This window comes from Clupea harengus, chromosome 22 (genome assembly GCF_900700415.2).
Source record: "Clupea harengus chromosome 22, Ch_v2.0.2, whole genome shotgun sequence".
Classification (NCBI taxonomy): Eukaryota; Metazoa; Chordata; class Actinopteri; order Clupeiformes; family Clupeidae; genus Clupea; species Clupea harengus.
In genome coordinates this window covers 23,364,273-23,371,110 of record NC_045173.1, presented here as the reverse complement: position 1 = coordinate 23,371,110, position 6,838 = coordinate 23,364,273, and the positions used below count along the sequence as shown (strand labels likewise).

The window sequence follows — 6,838 nt, the reverse complement described above, 5'->3', positions numbered from 1 at the left end:
ATGCACCAGGACAGCTACAGCGCCACCAGCCTTAACCAGTCACATGCAGACAGAAAACACACTAGACAGAGGAATTACATCATTGGAGTTGACAAGATGATACAATGCCCAGACAAAAAGAACATGACAAAGAAAACGAAAACCCAGTTCAGAGATATGTCAGACCAACATCCAAAACAACAGTTTGGCAGAGTAACGAGCATGCTGGATCATATACGCATTGTCAGGCTAAACAAAACAGCAGCACCTTTGTGATCAGGCCCTTCAGCACGGTCACGGAGTCTCACTGGCTAAGCAGATGAGGCTTAACAGTTATAACTGGAACGACGAGGTCAGCGGCGAAGTACGGTTCCTCACTATAAAACATATGCGCTAATTAGAGCCAGTGTGAAAAGAGGCTACTCATTGTCCAGCGTTAATGAAAATAGGAAAGGCATACCTGAACATGCAGGGACAAGGACATACCGAAGGCGAGCGTCAGAGGGAAGGCTAGGAATACAGGGCTACAAAACAAACACGAAAAGGTAAGCCCAAAAGTAATAGGTAAAAGTTGTACCACTCGCCAGCAAACAAACACCTACCCGGCAAATCAGGAAAGCACCTCAACAGGAGAAGGGGTGTGGTTACAGACACCGTAATGCACGCACACAACGTCTGGTCCTTATATCTCCATCTAAGTGGAGGCTATCAGTGACTAGGCTGACGATAGTTGGGCTGATTGAATGTAAAAGCAGGGAGTGTAGGTGTAACAACACCACCCTACCACAAGTGGTGTTCATAGGAGGCACTGAAGAGGAATGTTTTTAGCCTAGACTTAAAGATGGAACGAATGTTTGAAGAAGATTATTCCACAGGAGGGGGGCTCGATAGCAGAAGGCTCTGCCTCCTGTTCTGCTTTTTCATATTCTTGGAATTGCAAGACCTGCACCCAGGGAACAAAAATGTCTAGGTGGGCAGTCAGGAAGAACTAAGGGAAGGGAGGGAAGTACAGGTGAGATATGTTCATAATTTTTAGTAAGTGTACGAGCAGCAGTGTTCTGTATTAGTTCGATGCTCTTTAGTGAGTTGTTGATACATCCTGACAGGAAAGCATTGAAGAAGTCTAGTTCGTGAATCGATAAATGCGAGGATGAAAAAATCTTGTTCTTGAGATCTATTTTTCTGTGTGAGGCGAATGAGAGGTCTTGGCTGATAATTACATCGAGATCTTTGACACTTCTGTTGGGTGCTAGTGAGATGCCATTGAGTGTAGGTGGATGACTGGAAAGTGTCAATCTCAAATGTTTTGGGCCTTCAGTCATAACCTCTTTAGCTTTATCTGTGTTAAAGAGTTGGAAATCGTTAGTCATCCATGCTTTCACATCTTTCAGGCAAGCTTCTAGCTTAGGTAGTATAATTTAGCATGTACAAAGAGAGGAGCTGAGGTCCAAACACTGAGCCTTAGGGAACTATAATTAACTCTACATAATAACATACAGTACTTTTGCATGACTGGATGACTCATCGTGCACATGCATAAACTGAAGACGCTCAGAAAGGTAAGACCTAAATCAGGATAGGGCACGGCAATTTGATGGTATGCAATGAGTAAATCATTCACATTTCTATGTAAAAAAGGAAGTACGTTGCTTTGCTATTACTTTTTGAAAGGACAGGGAGGTTGGATACAGGCCTGTAATTAGCCAGGTTATTGGGATCAAGATAAGGTTCTTTCGGAGATGGTTTGATCACTGCTATTTTGAATGAATGTGGTACATATCCTGAAATTAGTGGATTCTTACTTACTTAAATAGTGTCTCATTTAGTAAGGGCAGTGCATGTTCAAGTCTAGTCTAGTAAGCACGTTGATGATTTAGATGAGGAGATCAGGGGGATGACTTCAAAGAGGTCAATAGGTGTGAGGGATTCTCGGAGTACACAAGATTGTGGGGGTGGGGATATTATTCCTAAAGGTCCTATTTCTGAGTTTGCCTATCTTTGCCTTTTTTTGTAATTGCTGTCAACAGGGTAATGAATGCCAAAGGCCATTATCCAGTTAAATGAACACCAAAGCCAAATGAGCACATGTGAAGATATTGATTGTTATGTTGTGTGATTGATGGTGTGGATTAGCTTACATTTATTTTTCACATTTTCTAAGCACACAGACAGGATGATGCAAAATATTACTAAAATATTCAAGAATATTCAACTTCAGTTAATGAGGGCAAACAAACATCCTTTCAAAGTCATGGCATTACGATCTAACATCAATTTAAATGGCCAGGTCTTAATCAGCTCAGTGGTTATAGGTGAACACTGGACTGAGCAGGGTTTCTGTCTAAAGGGTTACTTCAATTAGCACATTAGCATTTAGCACTGAAATATGTACAAGTGATTTCAGAATGTTCCCCATATTTGTTTGATTCATTGTACCATAGATCTGTTTAGATTTACGCGCGCTGTTGGTTAACACCACACAAATCACAACTTGTGACACCAAACCCTTAAGTGACCTGTTGGCTTAACACAAGCACAGTACCTTGTGACAGATAAATTACCTTTGTGTCATGTCAGCCACTGAGCCATACTGCTCCATATAAATTATAGCCTCCAGCAAAAGTGCCATTTCAGGCGCAAAGGGTCAGGACAGAGCACTGAAAAACAACACAGTTGATTCTCAAAGATATATCAAAACGTCACTAAACGTCTTTTACCTCAGGTTCTCTATTAAGTTTGGCTACATAAATATGCCACATAGATCTGTTTTCATTTGGAGTCTGGTCTGTTTTATGACGTTTATCTAGCCAGTGTTCTCTTTTCAGCTGAGGCTCCCGGGCTTGGTTCCTCTAATGACTCTAGTCCCTTGACCTCACTAGACTGCGTTTAAACAAATGTTAAAAGGTGAAAGTGCCCTGTGTTGTGATGGTGAGACTGTGCTTGCATGGCTTTCTCCACTGCCTGTTGACAAGGTTTCAATTTTTTCAGGTTTTCATTTTCATGTTCAGAGAGGGGGGACACTGCCAGCGTCCTCACTCACTCACTCATTGATAGGGGAAAAGAGAAGAAGACTGATAGAAAGACAAAAACAGGGATATAAAAAAGAGAGAGAAAATATGGAGAGAACGTAGAAGAGAAAAATAGTAAGTGGCAAGGGAGAGGAGGGTGAAGAGGGTAGGCGGTGGAAAATGGCCACTGAAATATTAATAGATGACCTTCCTTTCCTCAAATTCATGGTGGCATCTGCTGAGGTGGGTGACATTATGAAGAGGGGGTGATGACATTCGCCATTTTCCTGGTGAGCCGTCCCTTCCTATGTGAGGTGACTGCTCTGGTGTCCTCAGGCCTGTCACCTTGAATGAGAGCCAGTCCCAATTCAACACCTTTGGACTTTTTTTCATTAATGTTCAGGTCCCCTCTCTTTAGTGCATCAGGCTTTAAATAGTATCTCACACATCAGAATCAGAATCAGAATCAGAATTCTTTTAATGGCCAAGTATATTTACATATACAGGATACAAGGATCTTGGTGGTTGGTGCATAGGACATAAAACACATAACATAACAACAAAATAGCAAAAACAAGAATAAAAGACAAATACAGAATATTAAATAATAATAAATAATTGTGAATTGGAATTGGCAAACCCAGAGTCAGTGTGATGCAGGGGGCTTGTTTGTGAGCACCACTGCCGTGGGGAAAAAACTGTTCAGGTGGCGCGAGGTTTTGGTCTTTATAGCCCGGAACCTTCTGCCATAAACCCTCTCACGCATTTGGCCCTAGTTTGGCCTATTTTGCCTGAGCGGGTTGACTCAAACTCAAACTCTAAAAACGCTGAGGCGTAGATTTTCGATACAGGTGTGGGGACATATTCTTCTCTGACAAGGAACATTTGCATGTGCCAATCACAAACCATCAATGCCAAATTCTGTTGGATCTATCAAGCAAATATAACGTTTCCCTTTACTGGAAGAATAGAGCAATACGCCTTCATAATTCTGTGTTGTGGTTTAATGCAATTAATCTATCTTGTATATCCTCTTGGATAACACATATCTTGGCCGACTTTAAAAAAAGAATAGCCTAAAATGTGAAACCCTCCACTAAAGACTCGAGCATCTGGAAAGACATAGTGTACTTTGTTCAACTTCAATTAAATGCCTGGTCAGCAGTAAATTAATGTTATCCATGATGTAAATACATAATAATTTTTTTTTTGTCATGTCTAATAACATGTGTAACAAGTAGTGTAATAAGACTTTTGCAGAAAAAGAAATGCCGAATGCCGAACCACAAAGGGTCTCTTTTCTTGCCATGGCAACAAATGCTGAAAGAAATTGCATTCAGGCTGGTCTTGGTGTCCAAATCCATCAACATAGCTCATAATATCTCATAACATATGCACTCCCCATTCATGTGTAGGCTTATGGTCACTGTAGCCTGGCTCCCAGCTCAGTGAATAATTAAGGTCTGGCTATACCTGGCTAACAACCCCTGAGCACTGTCCCTGGGATATCCCAGAGAGGTGTCAGTATATCTACACACATACAGTCACCAGTAGCCTTGCATCATGCCAAATGAATACATGTACATGTCTACTCTCTCCCAATGACCCAGTGCTCAGCTGAACAGGCTTCCACTCCCCTCTCTGATTCAGCTGGGGTTCTAGATGCAGCGACAGTTTGTTACATTTACATTTAGTCATTTAGCAGACGCTTTTATCCAAAGCGACTTACAATGTATACACATTTTACATTTTTACATTTACACTGATGGCACACTGCACATCAGGAGCAATTAGGGGTTCAGTGTCTTGCTCAAGGACGCTTCGACAGGGAATCGAACTAGCAACCTTCTGATTACTAAACGACTTCTCTACCTCATGTACCACTGTCGCCCCGTTTGTTCCCAGAATAACTCAATAGTTAAACAAGCCATATAAAGGGTTACATTTAAATCTAATCAGCGTTGACTATTTTGCATCACCGAAATTGTATCCTATAGGGGGGAAAGGAGTGAAAGTACAAAAGTAAGAAAAGTCAGGGTTCCATGTCAAAACTTTTTATTTCCATAGAAAAGAGTTTAATGTTTTGTTGGTAGCCAATGCAATTGATCAGTGTTTGATAGAGGCTTTGCAGCTAAATCAACCACAACGGTTCTGTTGGATTTTGTTTTTTCAAGGATAAATCACTCAAAGAAACTGTAAAGGAGTTTTCTGAGGCTGCTGAAAAAGCGAGCCAGTGACATTGGCTGAGCGCTTGCAGACTACTTGGGGTCATGAATGAACCAAAACACTGACATATGTTAAATCCTGTCGAGGTGTATCTATTTTGTCTCTGGTAGTGGCATGGGTCCTGACCCATCATAAGTATGGAGGGGGGTGCGACACCAGACACCCCCTTTGAGCCTTCCGGAGATGTAGTCGGCCTAATTCAACGAATCACTGATGGAGGAAGGTCCCTTCTTGAAAACCCTAGTGAAATGATCACAAAGCCATCTTTGTTCTTGTATCCTGCTGCTCTGGTCCTATGGTTGGGCAGTCATAAAGTTGTGTTTAGCAGTTGTGGGCTATAGATGCATGTTGCACTGTGAAGGAGGGCCTTTACGGATCCCGGGTACAACATGCAGCGCACATTGTGGCTGTCACCAGCCAGTTGTTGTGTATCCTGCTGCTCAGTGATCTGTGGTTGGGCAGTTGTTATATTGATTAGATTAGGTTGTTGGGTATGAGTACATGCATAACAGTGAGAGGATTAGCAGCTGTGGGAAGTCCCCAACTAATTACTAAAGTTATTTAACATCTTTTTCTGTGGGATTAAGGGATCGTCAACAAACAATCAGCTCTAGCATTTAGCATTATTTGTGAAATGGTAAGACCAAAGTAAGTCATGTTTATGAGTGAGACTATGCTAGTTAACAGATATCTGATGTGTAGCATCACCATTGTTAACGTTAATGGTTTTTGGAAACCCAACCAAATCCTTCAATAAACATGTGATATACAGACCAAATGAAACATTCCTCCAATACAAAGACATCATGTTATCAGTTTAAAAACTTGCTATCCTTCATTATTATGTCTGTAATATATTACAGCCCAAAGAGGGACTGTCAGTTCTAGAGAAAGGTGCCTACTCAGGAGTACAAAAGGAAGTGCGTTTATTGCAGAAATTGGGGACTAGCATTGGGAGATGTGACAGGGGACTCAGCACACTTAATCAGTTTTACATCGAGTCATTTGTGTCTTTCATTACAGGGGGCATCTGTCTCCTGCATCTCACTGCCTCCACTTCGGAGTCAATGCTCCACCCAGGGATACATATCCACTTAAGGACTTGGCGATGCTTTCACTAAGAACACGCTTTAATTGGGTAGGCATCCCTGAGGCATTACCTGTGCACTGGAAAGAAAAGCCAGCGCAGGGAGCTCTCAGCCAAAGGTAATTTTCATTGACATTACACCCTGGGCCACTGTGTTATTGTCCACATGGTAGCTTCACGGGTCACTTTTCGACACGGTGACATTTATTACAGTGCTGGTGTGAGAATTGCCCTCTACCATTGAATAGGCTGCGGAGGAAATTGTAATTTTCATGTTATGTGATTTTCATGTTATTATTATAAGGCATGAGGGTATGGGAAGGGTTACAGGTACATGCACAAGTGAGATGTGAGTTGGAACACAATTCTAGAGAATCAGAGGAAGAAGGATAGTGAATGTAATGTGTGACCATTTACATTTAGTCATTTAGCAGACGCTTTTATCCAAAGCGACTTACAAGGATGTATACACATTTTACATTTACACTGATGGCACACTGCACAACATCAGGAGCAATTAGGGGTTCAGTGCCTTGCT

The 6,838-nt window shown here is 41.7% G+C and overlaps 1 long non-coding RNA gene across 1 annotated transcript; it reads right to left on the bottom strand.

The window, feature by feature from the left end:
- Nucleotides 1-232: 232 nt before the first annotated feature.
- On the bottom strand, nt 233-679 carry LOC116218359. Its single transcript, XR_004162801.2, has 3 exons — nt 582-679; nt 440-503; nt 233-356 (listed from the first exon to the last, which is right to left on the bottom strand). It is a non-coding gene; the product is annotated as an uncharacterized LOC116218359 (long non-coding RNA).
- Nucleotides 680-6,838: the final 6,159 nt, after the last annotated feature.